The sequence below is a fragment of the Oncorhynchus gorbuscha genome, linkage group LG09, assembly GCF_021184085.1.
Source record: "Oncorhynchus gorbuscha isolate QuinsamMale2020 ecotype Even-year linkage group LG09, OgorEven_v1.0, whole genome shotgun sequence".
Classification (NCBI taxonomy): Eukaryota; Metazoa; Chordata; class Actinopteri; order Salmoniformes; family Salmonidae; genus Oncorhynchus; species Oncorhynchus gorbuscha.
In genome coordinates, this window is record NC_060181.1 from 90,426,380 (window position 1) to 90,441,595 (window position 15,216).

General features: G+C 43.7%; 1 protein-coding gene across 2 annotated transcripts in view; it reads left to right on the plus strand.

Annotated features, from left to right (window-relative positions):
- LOC124044257 (E3 ubiquitin-protein ligase Midline-1-like) overlaps positions 1–15,216 on the plus strand; it is a 74,055-nt gene that overhangs the window by 4,070 nt on the left and 54,769 nt on the right. The window contains exon 1 of one of the 2 annotated variants that reach the window (XM_046363876.1): positions 11,137–11,229. The exons of the other annotated variant lie outside the window; for it this stretch is intronic. The gene's annotated coding sequence lies outside the window, so the exon portion shown is untranslated. Of the gene's footprint in view, positions 1–11,136; positions 11,230–15,216 lie in introns of those variants that run through there. 2 annotated transcript variants of the gene reach the window in all.

Consider the following 15,216-nt stretch of genomic DNA (forward strand, 5'->3'; position numbering starts at 1 on the left):
CAGTGAGTTACCAGGTACCACAGAGACGAAACCGGTCTGACAGGTCCAGTGAGTTACCAGGTACCACAAAGACGAAACCGGTCTGACAGGTCCAGTGAGTTACCAGGTACCACAGAGAGGAAACCGGTCTGACAGGTCCAGAAACCGGTCTGACAGGTCCAGAAACCGGTCTGATAGGTCCAGTGAGTTACCAGGTACCACAGAGAGGAAACCGGTCTGACAGGTCCAGAAACCGGTCTGACAGGTCCAGTGAGTTACCAGGTACCACAGAGACGAAACCGGTCTGACAGGCCCAGTGAGTTACCAGGTACCACAGAGACGAAACCGGTCTGACAGGTCCAGAAACCGGTCTGACAGGTCCAGAAACCGGTCTGACAGGTCCAGTGAGTTACCAGGTACCACAGAGAGGAAACCGGTCTGATAGGTCCAGAAACCGGTCTGACAGGTCCAGTGAGTTACCAGGTACCACAGAGACGAAACCGGTCTGACAGGCCCAGTGAGTTACCAGGTACCACAGAGACGAAACCGGTCTGACAGGTCCAGTGAGTTACCAGGTACCACAGAGACGAAACCGGTCTGACAGGTCCAGTGAGTTACCAGGTACCACAAAGACGAAACCGGTCTGACAGGTCCAGTGAGTTACCAGGTACCACAGAGAGGAAACCGGTCTGACAGGTCCAGAGACCGGTATGACAGGTCCAGAAACCGGTCTGATAGGTCCAGTGAGTTACCAGGTACCACAGAGACGAAACCGGTCTGACAGGCCCAGTGAGTTACCAGGTACCACAGAGACGAAACCGGTCTGACAGGTCCAGTGAGTTACCAGGTACCACAGAGACGAAACCGGTCTGACAGGTCCAGTGAGTTACCAGGTACCACAAAGACGAAACCGGTCTGACAGGTCCAGAAACCGGTCTGACAGGTCCAGTGAGTTACCAGGTACCACAAAGACGAAACCAGTCTGACAGGTCCAGTGAGTTACCAGGTACCACAGAGAGGAAACCGGTCTGACAGGTCCAGAAACCGGTCTGACAGGTCCAGAAACCGGTCTGACAGGTCCAGAAACCGGTCTGACAGGTCCAGTGAGTTACCAGGTACCACAGAGAGGAAACCGGTCTGACAGGTCCAGAAACCGGTCTGACAGGTCCAGTGAGTTACCAGGTACCACAGAGACGAAACCGGTCTGACAGGTCCAGTGAGTTACCAGGTACCACAAAGACGAAACCGGTCTGACAGGTCCAGTGAGTTACCAGGTACCACAGAGAGGAAACCGGTCTGACAGGTCCAGAAACCAGTCTGACAGGTCCAGAAACCGGTCTGATAGGTCCAGTGAGTTACCAGGTACCACAGAGAGGAAACCGGTCTGACAGGTCCAGAAACCGGTCTGACAGGTCCAGTGAGTTACCAGGTACCACAGAGACGAAACCGGTCTGACAGGCCCAGTGAGTTACCAGGTACCACAGAGACGAAACCGGTCTGACAGGTCCAGAAACCGGTCTGACAGGTCCAGTGAGTTACCAGGTACCACAGAGAGGAAACCGGTCTGTCGTTGGCTTATTAAACAGAAAAAGGAATGCGTTCCACAGGGGGCTGGTGGCATCTTTAATTGGGGAGAACGGGCTCGTTGAAATGACTGGAGCAGAATAGTGGAATGGTATCAAACGCATCAGGTATTTGATGCCATTATTATGAGCCGTTCTCAGCAGCCTCCTGTGAATTGCATACTTATTTTTCAGGCAACCATTTAACTGTCAGGCAGCTACTGTACTTAATTAAGTACAAAGGGTTTCCATTCCATGTAACTTTACACTATAAAGCTTATCATTTGAGATAAACATTATGACATATATCTTAACCTAAAGCTTTGTGGTTAAAATGACACGAATGCCATGTTATTTTAGGAAAGGATAAAGTACATATAACTGTGCCAACACTTGTAAAAGTGGGAATCTGGTATATTAATTTTGGTTTCCTCAAAGAAGCATCTGGTGGTGTTTGAACACTCCAGAGACTCCATATTAAAGAGACTGAATGAGTAGTATTTTCTCTCTTCATTAATCTCTAGTGCCTTTACATTTTAGCAGATGCTCTTATCCAGAACAATTTAATGTAGTGAGTGCATACATTTTCCTACTGGTCCCCCATGGGAATTGAACCCAGAACCCTGCCATTGCAAGCACCGTGCTCTAAAAACTGAGCCAAACAGAACCTTTCTCTCACTTCTGGACTGAATTACTTACCCAAATCCTTTTTTTTCAGCTAATATCTCATGAATAATGTGGATTTCTTGTGATTTTTGTATTTACGTTTAATTTTTGTTTCTCTCGCTTTATCACCTCTTAAATTCCACTTCAGCCTCAATTACTGTTCTCCTTAATGAGAAATACAGTAAACCCATGCAGTACATCACAGATCAAGAGAGGCAAGGCCATCAGTGAGTGTGAGTTCCCCAGACCTGGGTGTTGTGAAGGAACATGACTCCGGGTCGATGTGAGCCCCAGTGTTGTGCCATAGTAGTGACTGTGGAAAGAGAGATGTTGAGTCTGTGTGTCAGTCACCACAACGTGTGGTTGGACACTCCTCTGCTGTTGTAGGCTGGAGCTCCCGTTCTCAGAGAAGACAATCTGAGCTCAAGGGATAAGGCGACTGTTTAACCCATTTTGAAATGGGAGTCTATTGTACGAGCCAAGTTTGGGGAATGTGTCCTGCAAATACTTTAAAGCATGTGAGATACATATGGAGAAGGAGTGAAAGAATGATATTCTGCATTCCTCAAGTAGGCCAAAGCCATGAAGCTTTCAGCTTTGTCAGTAAACTGATAGACTACTCAACACCAACCTAACCAGAACCTTCTCAATTATCATGTAGCACAACAATAATATATTCCAACAAGTGATAGCTGACTTATATCCACTGTGATAAGCTATTCTGCCATCCAATAACCCAGCATGTGGCCATTCCCAGTGTGGGAATAAAGCAGTGTTAGTGTTTTGATGATCCCTCAGAGCCAGTAGTCTAGTTAGGATGGAATGCACCCAGCCACACCCAGAGATCAGACCCAGAGCTCAGACCCACACCTATACCCAGAGCTCAGACCCAGAGCTCAGACCTAGACCCAGACCTAGATCCAGAGCTCAGACCTAGACCCAGAGCCCAGACCCAGAGCTCTGACCCAGACCCAGAGCGCAGACCCAGAGCTCTGACCCAGACCCAGAGCCCAGACCCAGAGCTCTGACCCAGACCCAGAGCTCAGATCCAGACCCAGAGCCCAGACCCAGAGCTCGGACCCAGACCCAGATCCAGAGCTCCGACCTAGAGCCCAGAGACCCAGAGCTCTGACCCAGACCCAGAGCCCAGACCCAGAGCTCTGACCCAGACCCAGAGCACAGACCCAGAGCCCAGAGCCCAGACCCAGAGCTCAGACCCAGACCCAGACCCAGACCCAGACCCAGACCCAGAGCTCTGACCCAGACCCAGAGCTCCGACCCAGACCCAGAGCCCAGACCCAGAGCTCCGACCCACACCCAGAGCCCAGACCTAGACCTAGACCCAGAGCCCAGACCCAGAGCTAGACCCAGAGCCCAGACCCAGAGCCCAGACACAGACCCAGAGCTCCGACCCAGACCCAGAGCCCAGACCCAGAGCTCTGACCCAGACCCAGACCTAGACCCAGAGCCCAGACCCAGAGCTCCGACCCAGGTCTCTAACAGCTGGGCTCCCGCAGTGCTCAGCCTGTCCCAGAATAGGTCACAGTAGTCTAGATAGTAGTAGTCTAGTCTCCACTTTGTTCAGTTTTTTTAAGACTGTCTGTTTGTGGGAGGATACAAGGCACAGTACAATAGGGTCTGTATTAAAGTTAAGTGATGATTTGATCAGGGGTATTGTTAGCTGTGTAAATGTATGACCTGGACATTTGTCATCTGAATTGAGAAAAACTGCTTTAAAGTGTCAATCAGCAGTTGAAACAATTACAAAGCCAAATCCCCACCCCTGTTTCTTTAAAAATCTGAGGGATAGGGCTGGACAAATTCCTAGACAGAACTATGGATGCAAGGACTGACCATCCATGATATCAAAAAATTGTAGTTTTAACCATGTTTTGAGGCTGCCTTATATAGTGTTTGTTAACATTTTGCTTTGTTTACAAAAATTGGAGTAAAACAAGCTTATATTTTTGGTTCTCATGGAGACAGTTGAACTGAGCTCCTGAGGTGTTTCGAAGTTATATTCTTCAAATATCAATGGTTACATTTAATTAATTCAGAAGCATGTGCAAATTGCCCCTTTAAGTTGTGATGATGCTTAATGAAGACATCTCATAGTCTAACAGAGTCTCAGAAAACCCTCAGGACCTGCTGGAAGCAATTATAGGGCTCTCCAAGCAGTAAAGAATGTGGCCCGGCTTTCACCACAGGCCTACAAAAGAATGATACATTTTTCAAGAAAAAAAATTAAGCAAACAGTCTTTGGCTATGGGCTATTCTGTGGAACTAAACACAACACATGATCTTATTTTCCCATAAGTTACGACAGATATTCAGCGTCACATTGTGCTGCTCTTAACCACAGATCATAACTCATCCCCGCTGTTCTTTTCTGAGGGATTTATCTGTGCTGGACATTTGAGTCATACATTGTCTGCAGGTTTTGTGTCCAAGTTGTGGATTTGTAGAGTGAACCAGGTTAGCTAGTCATAACCTGCCTCATCGTAAACAGTCTAATCCTGACATTTGTCTTTGAAAGGAGATTACATGACCTCTGACCTTTTGAGGAGTCAAGTATCAGGAACACAGTGGACCACCAGAGGTGAAACTCTAAAGTCATCTCTTTATGCAAAGTTATTTTGTAGTCTTAATCATGGTACAAGTGTTGTTTGATACACATACCAGCACTGTTATGATATTTTAAGTGTCTACAGCATATCAGTAGTAATATCTACAGAGTAATATCGACTAGGAATTCCCCACCCAAGCAACATGGGAGATGTAGACATCCTCATATTACACTGTTAAACATCATACAGCTCCTCCAATACTTGTTATATGCTCCTGATAACGTCCTACACTGTGTCAGTTCAGATCACGGCTGCTGTTGGTTGGCTTCAGCTCGTGTGAGAGAGAGAACTGCATGGCATCTGATACCACAGGGCTGGCAGGCAGGGCCATAGCCATGGAGCCAATCATGCTGTAGTGTACCGTAGCAGCCTACACCCAGAGGAAAAGCATCACTTCCAGGTCAATGACTCCTATATCCCCTCATAGACAATTATATGTTATCCGGGCTGATCAGAAAGCAGTTCAAAGGTTGTTTACATTCAGTGGATCTCTTGCTGTGGTATTTATACATTTGGCTTTCTAGTTCCACTCGCTAGACACTTAACCACAGCTTCTCAAACTGAAATTCACAAACAAAGGTTATGAGGATACTAGGCATCGGCATTTCTATTCTATTGCTATTCTATAAGTCATATTTTTGATAAGAGTTAAAAGTAGGTTCATTAGTTATTGTAGGACTCTGTGAATTTCTATATTGATTTGTTGGACTCTATGAATTTCTATAGTGATTTATACCACAGCGTTGTTGAATACTCGTTTCTGATTGGCTAGACGGGAATTCTCAAATGGGTATTAAAACCAGATGACTTACAGTTGGAAAAGATATCGGGACTCTGTCCGAATAAATATTCCGGACACCTTGAAATCATGACGCAATATGTACACAACTGTATATGCTACATAGTTACAGAAAGCTAAACCAACAACCACACAAACCTGAAATTGGATACATTGTAAATGCAGGTTCAAGGAGGAAAAACTTCCAGCATTGATTTGTTTTTGCAGACATCTATTTATTGGAAGCATCTGATGACCTTACGTGGTGAGTGCTGACCATGGATTTCTCTGGTCTCTACTGTTGCAGTCATGACACAAGTGGCTCTATGCTGTCAAATCCTCCCATGTTTCTAGTTGTAATCTGTAATCTGTTGTAATCTTGGCAGGTCTTGGCAGGTTTCCTAGCAACAAAGTATTTAACTAAGGTAGCTAGCTTCTAGCTTAGAGTTTGATATGTAATGCGCTTTCCTCGTAATGTACAGTGTTGAGTGTCTTGACTTAGAAGCCAATATTTTCTAACTTTGCCAGGCAAACTTAGGCATCGTCTTTAATTTGGATGTACCCAAATCAATGTCAATAGAAAACTGCTTAAACGAATGCTAATGCAGCTACTTTGCTTTTATTCTGACTGCAGAGGTCGTGACTGTGTTAGCCATAGTTAGTTGGCTATAGTTAGTTAGCCATAGTTAGTTGGCTATAGTTAGTTAGCCATAGTTAGTTGGCTATAGTTAGTTAGCCATAGTTAGTTGGCTAGCTAGCAAGCATAGGACAAAAACGTTGCCAGCGAGCATGGCAGTGAACCATATACAACAAACAACCAGTGCTTGTCTTGGGTCGCAGCGGTCTGGAGGGTCGTACCAGCACCTCCAACTGCGTTTCAGCTCCTCCATAAGACAAAATGTCCGATCACCGGCCTGGATTCACACAAAAAGTTTGAACAAAGCGGAATGAAGGCAGGAGCAGCATTGAATAGCAACGGGAATTCATGTCCTTATTTCGCTTTGTTTAAGTTTATTCGCTGCTAGTCTGTGAATCCGGTGTATGCGTGCCAGTCTACAGTATATGGTGCCAGCTTCAGAATGCACAGATTGAGAATGTTCCAGATTGAATGGGCAGGATACGGTGTTCCAAGTTGTCAAACGAGGGTTCTTATGGTCTTCAAAATCTTGGAAAAGTCATGGAATTTTAATACAGTGTTTTCCTCTTTCCTAAATATATCATCACTCACTTAAAAATTGACATATGAGACATGATCCGAATTAGGCCAGCACACACAGTGTGATGTGCATCATCTGTGTGTGAGTGTGCCGTGCCGTTGCCCGAGGAGAAAAACACATTTCAGAAGTAGTTAGCCAATCAAAATAATTAAATTGTTATGCTCGTTGTTGGAAGGATCGGACCAAGGTGCAGCGTGGTAGGCGTACATTTTAATTTAAACAAAATGTAAGTTTGAGTAGAGCTAAGCAGCACAGTACCAAAAGCAAGATCCCACAAACTACAGGTGGAAAAAGGCTGCCTAAGTATGATCCCCAATCAGAGAGAATTATAGACAGCTGCCTCTGATTGGGAACCATACCCGGCCAACAAAGAAATAGAAACAGATTGCCCACCCTAGTCACACCCTGACCTAATAAAATAGAGAATTAAAAGGATCTCTACGGTCAGGGCGTGACAGTAACCCTCCCCCCAAAGGTGCGGATTCCGGCCGCAAACCTGAACCTATAGGGGAGGGTCCGGGTGGGCATCTACCCTCGGTGGCGGCTCCGATGCAGGACGCAGACCCCACTCTGCCAACTTTGGTGGCGCCTCTGGTGCTGGGATCATCGCCGGAAGCTCCGGACCTTGAATCATCGCCGGTGGAATCGAACCATGGATCATCGCCGGGGACTCCGGACCGTGGATCGTTGCTAGGGGCTCCGGACCGGGAACCGTCGCGGGAGGCTCAGGACCGGGAAGCCTCTCTGGAGGCTTTGGATGGGGAACCCTCGCTGGAGGCTCTGGACTGCAGACCGTCGCTGGAGGCTCTGGGCCATGGATCATCACTGGAGGCTTCGTACCATGGATCATCACTGGAGGCTTCGTGCGTGGAGCAGGCACAGGATATACCAGGCTGGAGACACGCACTGGAGGCCGGGTGCATGGAGCTGGCACAGGATATACTAGACCGTGGAGGTGCACTGGAGGTCTGGAGCATAGAGCGTAGAGCTGGCACAACTCGTCCTGGACAAAGGACCACCTTCGCATGGCAAGGTGGTCCTGGCACAGGCACAGGACGCACTGGGCTGGCACAGGACGCACTAGGCTGTGAAGGTGCACTGGAGACACAGTACGTCTTGTCACGAACCGGCTCAAAGCCCGTAACAAAAGGGAGACAACGTGGAGATAAGGAGTAACAAAATATATATTTATTAAATAAGTAACTAAGTATAATATCCAATGGTGTGTGTAATCAGTAATCAGTAGTGTAAGTGAGTGTTTTGCATGTATGTGATAATGCAGGGTGTTGAAAGATGCTGAAGCAAACAACCAAAAACCACCAAGAAACACAACAAAATCTATAAAGATGTCTGCATGGAGAGAGTCTCCTCCATGAATGGGGAAGAGGTCTATTTATCCTGGGAGACACCTGGGAGACACCGGACAAAAATCTCCCCCCTGCCAGAACCCCCCCCCCCCCCTCATAATAATTTCCTTAATATTGTGGCTAGAGTCAAATACTTCCTATAGAACAAACTTCACGTCAGGATCGGCAAGCAAAATGAATAATTAATGTGTGTGTGTGTGTGTTATATTAAACATAGAAGAGGGAGTAAAATGTTGGCAAATAATCAACATTTCAGAACGGCTGAATTACTATCCTTACACTTTCACATATACTAGTTGAATAAGACATGGGAGAGATGACGAATTTTGGCAAAGAGATTTATTTATAGACTAATACAAATCAGTAGCGGATTTAGGTACGGGCGTCATGGGCAGCCGCCCAGGGTGGCTTCTTGCCGGGGGTGGACATGGGCGCCCCAGGGTACAGGAGGGGGTGGGCGTGGGCGCTGAAGTGGGGGTTCGCCAAGGGCGCCATACAAGCTTGAACCACCACATACACTTGAAACAAATAGCTAAACTGAAAACTGAGTGAAGAGCAGATATTTCAACTAGCAAGCAAGTCACAGCAATGAAGAACGTGAAGGGGGGAGAATTCTGGCAGGGGGGGGGGGGGGATTTTTGGCACCAGCACTGTTGAGAAATAAATCTGACATTGTTATTTGAAAGCTGGGATTCCCCTCTATTAAATAGTAGACTATGTAATCCAGACAATGTTACAAAATATTCAAAGAATAGCCTAATTGACAAATAACGTCCATGCTGTGTGCATAGATCTCCCCTGAAAAATGAATATTTTAGCCTTTTCAAGGTTATAGATAAACATGTATTAGCTACTTTGCTTTGAAGTAGCCTACTATCCATTTAATCCCTGATTCATTGAATGAGGGAATAATTGTATAAAGACAGAAAACTATTTGGTTGTAATGTTGCAACCTTTTATGTAAAGGGTTGCCAGCCGTCCTCCAGGAGGATCAAGTATACTGGGTGTGCTGGCTTTTCATTGTAGCCCTGCTCTAACGCACAACAGTATATTTATATATTCTTAATTCCATTCCTTTACTTTAGATTTGTGTGTATTGTTGTGATATTTTTAGATATTATTGGTTAGATATTACTGCACTGTTGGAGCTAGAAGTTACAAGCATTTCACTACACCCGCAATAACATCTGCTAAACATGTGTATGTGACCAATAAAATTAGATTTGATATAGCCTAAACACCAGCTTCTCAACGGGACCTTGATAAGCAGACTAGGGTGTGTTTCGGGGCTAGATCAAAAGCCTGCGGCCCAGTACCTCTCCAGGTGCAGGGTTGACCACATGTGTTTTAAACAGTAGCCTAACAATGCAGTTATTCTACTTTGTGGAGGGTGAAGTGCCTTGATTGATTTGAGAGCACAAAAACCAGCAGCCTTCTAGTGTAAATACCACATGTATGAAGACTTTTTAATATAGACAATATAGAGACGCTACCAATTATTAATCATGAAAAAAAAAATTGGTTCAAAGTCATGGAAAAGTCATGGAAATTCCATCTGTCAAAATGTGTATGAATAATAATATATATAATAATAATAATAATAATAATAATAATAATAATAATAATAATAATAATAATAATAATAATAATAATAATAATAGCATACTGTCGTTTGGGAATTTCCGTGAACATAGACTCATGGACTGACTTAGAAAAAGACAGGTCCTGCACTTCTTTCATCCAACTGGGTCACGTCCATTAATATACAACCAAAAGATAATAAAGTATGAATTCGCTTATAATGAAAATATCAACAACAACACAAAATGTTCTAACGGATAAATGTATGCTTTTGAGTATTGTTTTCTTTGGCAGCTGTGGTATAAGCGGGATAATTCCTCCGTTCTGTACATTACCTTGAGGGGAAAAAGGAACTGCACCAACGGACTCATCCTCGTCCTGCTGTGTCGTCCATTACTTCCAAGGTAATGTACAGAACGTGTGCGTTTATCCCTTACTTATTTGATTCTTTAGCCTTGTGTTTTTCAGAAGTGAGCCTTGAGGGAGATCCTCTTACTGATGGGGCAGCAGAGTAATTCAAATGTTGAACCTTTGCCATGGTTACCGTGGGTACATCCACATCATAGGCTAATTTACATTGCCAATAGAACTGTCTGTGGGGGACAATAAGGTAGAATAAAACAATGATAGGGTTCTTATAGAATGATGCAGATTCAGTTCAGTAAAGTGTCGTTCATACTGGATTTATCCCTCAATTTAATGTTAAGTCTCCTGGCTGGTTGAATACAGAAATATTCAATACAGCCTCATAATACATCTGTGAAACATTTATCGCTAAAACATGCTCGCATTCACTTGCATTACATCTCTGGTCTCACAGCTGACCATGCTACCATTGGAGACATCGAGAAGACGTCGCCCTTCCACCCTAGTTAGATCTTGTGGTCTTGGAATTGAACATTTATTTGACCATTCATGATCTCATGAGTAGCTTTCATTGAGCAGTGTTGTCTATCTATTGTGATGATGAATGGGTGTGTGGACAGGATGCAGCGAAGCAGCCAAGCCTTGGAGGCTGACCCCATCTGGCTTCAGCCTGGTTATGTTCTAGAGTGGGTTCCAGCCCCATCCCCAGCCTCATCACAATAGAGTCCCCAAGGTTCCCCCTGCTCCCCAGCCTTTGTCTTCACATTGGCTTACCTTTTGTCTCATGACGTGGAGAAGGGATAGATGGGGAAAAGAGAGCCCCAGCCCTTGATGGAGGCAGCGTCCTTGAAATAACCCAGTGGAAATTACGCTTCCCCAGCATGTTACACGCTTCCGTGAGCATACAGCCAGGGCTGGGGCTGAGGCAGAGGGAGGGAAGGCACTACAGTAACTAGGTGGCTGTGTTATGTTTGGAGGCAGAGTTTCATCCATGTGCCAGTGACATGCAGTAGAGGGTTTAATAACCGTTCAGTGGGAGTTGCATCATTCCTCTCTGTTGGATAAGAGCACCCTGGAACGTATTATGTGAGTACTGCTTACGCTGTGAAGGCTGTATATTGTGGAAAGTTGTTGTAATTTATGAGTGTAGCTATTTATTATGATGTCATAGAGAGCGGTAGCATCTTGAGGTTCTTTACATGCTGATTCATGATATCAACAGTATACTTTTAAGTGAGTTACAGGAATTCTTTCGATTTGTGTTTGAAGTGTTTGAAGGATATCACATTATTTTTGTGGAGCATTACCCTCTTATTTAGTATATTTATGAACCTAAATAAACTATTGTTTGATGATGGGGAATAATGTGGCTAGTTGTCATACACCTGTACCTGAAACCTTTATACATTTGAGAAGTGTATTATGTTCAGAAAACTTAATGTATGAATCTGTTTAGTTGCGATCATATGGACTAGTTAAATGCTTCAATAACCAGACTAAACCAAGAGTACTGGGAGAAGTAGATTAATTATTGGATGGATGGTGTGAACCCAGTCCATAATATGACACATCCTACATCTGACTCACCCATGTGCTTTAGACTCTTCGAACCATTAGGCCTCAGCGCTTTCTCTATTCCGGCCCTTATCTTGTCCTTCAAGGAAGGTATCCCCAACCGGCATTATCTTCTAATGGTCGTGCCAAGCTTCACCAAGGAAAGAGCCTCTGACAGATTAATATTCATCTGCTTGGAATATTTATTCTATATTATGGTAGTCGTCAGAGCAAACAGTAGATGCTTTATATATATATATATATATATATATATATATACACACTACCGTTCAAAAGTTTGGGGTCACTTAGAAATATCCTTCTTTTTGTCCATTAAAATAACATGAAATGTATCAGAAATACAGTGTAGACATTGTTAATGTTGTAAATGCCTACTGTAGCTGGAAACGACAGATTCTTTATGGAATATCTAGGTACGTGTACAGAGGCCCATTATCAGCAACCATCGCTCCTGTGATCCAATGCACGTTGTGTTAGCTGTTCCAAGTTTATCATTTTAAAAGGCTAATTTATCATTAGAAAACACTTTAGCAATTATGTTAGCACAGCTGAAAACTGTTGTGCTGATTAAAGAACAATAAAACTGGCCTTCTTTAGACTAGTTGAGTATCTGGAGCATCAGCATTTGTGGGTTCGATTACAGGCTTAAAATGGCCAGAAACTCGTCAGTCTATTCTTGTTCTGAGAAATGAAGGCTATTCCATGCGAGAAATTGACAAGAAACTGAAGATCTCGCACAACAATGTGTACTACTCCTTTCACAGAACAGTGCAAAGTGTCCCTAACCAGAATAGAAAGAGCAGCGGGTGACCCCGGTGCACAACTGAGCAAGAGCACAAGTACATTAGAGTGTCAAATTTGAGAAACAGACACCTCACAAGTCCTCAACTGGCAGCTTCAATAAATAGTACCCACAAAACACCAGTCTCAACATCAACAGTGAAGAGGCGACTCCGGGATGCTGGCCTTCTAGGCAGAGTTGCAAAGAAAAAGCCATATCTCAGACTGGCCAATAAAAAGATTAAGATGGGCCAAAGAACACACTGACAGAGATACCACATATGACTCTGCATATGTGGTAACTCCTTCAAGACTGTAGGAAAAGCATTCCAGGTGAAGCTGGTTGAGAGAATGCCAAGCGTGTGCAAAGATGTATCAAGGCAAAGGGTGGCTACTTTGAAGAATCTCAAATATAAAATATATTTTGATGTGTTTAACACTTTTTTGCTCACTACATGATTCCATATGTGCTATTTCATATTGTTGATGTCTTCACTACAACTCTGCAATGTAGAAAATAGTCAAATAAAAGAAAATGAGTAGGTGTGATCAAACGTTTGTATATATATATATATATATACACACTACCGTTTGGGGTCACTTAGAAAAGTCCTTGTTTTTGAAAGAAATGCTGCTTTTTTGGCCCTTAAAATAACATCAAATTGATCAGTAATACAGTATAGATATGGTTAATGTTGTAAATGACTATTGTAGCTGCTACTGTGTAAATATATGAAACAAAATAGCCACTTTTAGTTCAAAGCCTTCTGGATTGGATGAAGCTGTATTTGCTGCCTGTCTAATTAGCCTCTAAAATCTCACAGTCTTAGTTTGAAGCTGTATTTGCTGCCTGTCTAATTAGCCTCTAAAATCTCACAGCTTCAGTTTGAAGCTGTATTTGCTGCCTGTCTAATTAGCCTCTAAAAACTCACTGTCTCCGTTTGAAGCTGTATTTGCTGCCTGTCTAATTAGCCTCTAAAATCTCACTGTCTCCGTTTGAAGCTGTATTTGCTGCCTGTCTAATTAACCTCTAAAAACTCACTGTCTCCGTTTGAAGCTGTATTTGCTGCCTGTCTAATTAGCCTCTAAAATCTCACTGTCTCCGTTTGAAGCTGTATTTGCTGCCTGTCTAATTAACCTCTAAAAACTCACTGTCTCCGTTTGAAGCTGTATTTGCTGCCTGTCTAATTAACCTCTAAAAACTCACTGTCTCCGTTTGAAGCTGTATTTGCTGCCTGTCTAATTAACCTCTAAAAACTCACTGTCTCCGTTTGAAGCTGTATTTGCTGCCTGTCTAATTAGCCTCTAAACTCTCACATTCTCAGTTTGTACTCTATGTAATGCCTCAGTTAACTATAACACTGTCAGATGTGGCTTTTACACAATTATGTACCAGAAGTTCATTGTTATCGGTATGATTATGTTGTTGAGGGAAGTTTGTTTAGAAGTGAGTTATAGTTAAAAACCTTAAAGCTTTTGGTTTCCTGACTCTTTTCTCTCAGAAAATCATAAACGCAGCTTTGTTTGCCAGCCTGGATTCAGGATCAAGTTGGATTTCATGTGGGCGACGTGGAGACAGTTGCTAAGCCGCAGTCAAGACATGTCCTTTTGGAGTGGTTCAAACCAACGTTTCCACTCAAGCCTTATTTCAGCTTCAAATGGGTGTGATATTGTACTTGACCTTCTGCTGGTAAACTAGTTGTTACCAGTAAAAAAAAAAGTATTGTCCCCAAATAACCTGGACTGCTGAGGCAATGACACTGCAGCATCTGTCATAATGGCATTTCTAAAAAAGCGCTGAGTGGAAATGCTATTATGGAGCAATCCTGTTTACTCTGGAGCTTTACCTGGAAACTATACAAATGGAATAGAATAAGAGCTATTTCAATACAAGCCTTCCAGGAGGATTCCTACACTGCTGGAATTTTAATTGTGTGTCGAACGTATGCAGTATGTGTCAGAGTTAGCTTGTGGAGTTGTTTTCACGTGCTGTAATAAGGGGGTTGGGAGGGGGGGCATACTTCTGTCAAGCGGAATGAGAATAATCAAACATGGCGTGTATACAGTATTTGCCAAGTAGTTATTGAGTCATTTAGTACATCTTTTTTTTGTCTTATCTTTAGAAACGAGGGACATTTTTTCATAATGGTGTATGGATTTCATATTTCACAATTATCATACTGCGTTTGACCTATTTTATCGGAAGCTCCTCTCAAGCTACGATGTGAAGAGAGGGTCAGTTGACGCAGGTATACTAGACACCAACTTGACCACTTCTGTTGGGAAGTTTTGTACAAACCTTCCATCTGTACCATTCCTCAAGCCTCTCCATGTCAAACAATCAGTTTAAGAGAATATTTGGGGTCAGTGGGAACAGAAAGACCCTTCACACGTCCAGTCCCATTGTGCAGAGAAAGCCTTTGTAAACAAATTGCTTTGCTTTTTGAAAGCATTCTACCAGTCTTCACAGTAGGGGGTGGAGAGAAGGAGAGCAGGAGTGACTGGCAGCCATGGGCCTGACTCAGGGACAAGCAGGCTTTCATCTGAGATGGAGCGAGAGAGCTGAGCTTGAGGACTTTCCATGAAAAGATTAGAGTGCCGTTTGGCACAAGAATCAAGATGCACTGTGGATCTGTTGCACACCACCATGGCAACCAAAGCCTTACACACCCCCCTGCCAACTCTCCTCAATGCCATCCCTTCTCATGCAATTAAAAA